Source organism: Hydra vulgaris, chromosome 03 (genome assembly GCF_038396675.1).
Source record: "Hydra vulgaris chromosome 03, alternate assembly HydraT2T_AEP".
NCBI lineage: Eukaryota > Metazoa > Cnidaria > Hydrozoa > Anthoathecata > Hydridae > Hydra > Hydra vulgaris.
The window spans coordinates 67,550,967-67,552,500 of record NC_088922.1 but is presented as its reverse complement, the minus strand read 5'-3'; positions in this window follow the sequence as shown (position 1 = coordinate 67,552,500).

Genomic DNA, 1,534 nt, shown 5'->3' with positions numbered 1-1,534 from the left:
CACGTTTAATTACGTTTGATAATATTTTGCGATATTTTATATAGCGCATTTAGGCGTTGATTCAACGTTATATTTCAACCTTTACTCGACGTCTTTGAGTCACGTTAAATTGACGTTTTACTAACAACGTTACAAATCCTTGCAAAATAGACTGCTTTAACAGCGTTTATGCAACGCTTTTTAGGTAACGTTTTTTCAACGCTAAGTTGCGACGTTTATTCAACGCTTTTTATGTAACGCTTTTTCAACGTTTAGTTGCGACGCTTTTGTAACGTCATTTAGTAACGTTTTTTCAACGTTACGCAATAACGTTTAACCAACGTCTATTAAACAACGTTACATATCTTTGCAAAATCGATTACTTTGTCAACGTTTCCGCAACATCTTTTGCGACCGGTTTTCATCGTTGAATCAACGTTGTCATGTTTGCTGGGATAATTTATATTTTAGTTTATCGTTTTATTTTCCAAGAACTTGGCTCAATGTGAAAACACATTACAAGATTACCTTTCTTACATTACCTAGGATTTTTCTAAGATAAATGTAAACTATTCAGTATTTAAGGTGGTAGACGGCTAAAAAAAAAATTTTAAAATCTGACATTATTCCAATTGATTTTCTCATTTTAAACACGATAAATAGGATTGAAAAAAAAAAAATTTTTTTTTTTTTCCTCTTTCTAATTTTTGGGCAAATACAAGTGTTTTTAGGCCTAAAAAGTGCAAAGTTCTTGGAAAAGATATCTCAAAAAGTAAAATATATCAAGTCTCAAAATTTTACAGTTGTGTACCTTTTAAGTAGATAAATGTCCTGAGATAAACAAAAAATTTGAATCTTTTTCAATTTCGATGCACCATAAGCTTTTTCTATGCGTCTAAATTTAGGCCAAATTCCTGACCCCAAAACAGCCCAAAAAATTTAATTTTAATTTTTATCCAAAATTTCTTTATCTCAGGACATAAAGCTCATAAAAATGAACATCTGTACAAAATTTCAAATCAATTGGACAAATACAGCTCCCGCAATCTTATCCAGAATATGAAAAACTTTACAACAGAGAAAAATGCAAATAAAACTTTATATTTTGAAAATACAAATATATTAACACTTGAAAACGGGTTAAAACCCCCCCTTTTCATATAATGTTCCTTCTTCATCATTGTGCTTATCATCAAACCCCTTCCTTGTTGCTCTAAGCTTTTTTCTTTGTTTTTTAAACTTTTCAGATGATTTTATGTCCATAAGCTTTTCACGTAGCACATCACTATTTTGAAAACCGTTTTTAGTAAAATGTCCTGGTAAAATTCCTAAACTGTGAAGAACATCTATCATACCAGTTTTACCATCATTAAACTGTATAACAGCAGATGCAACACTAATTTCAAGTGTTGACCTACCCACGTACACATTTTTTGGGCATTTTGTCCAAATTACATTATTGAGCGATTCATTTGCATTCTGTGTTTCTCCATCAAGACATCTTTTTAATAACTTGTTTGCACCAAGATCTTTGTGTGAAAAAATAGGTTTTATA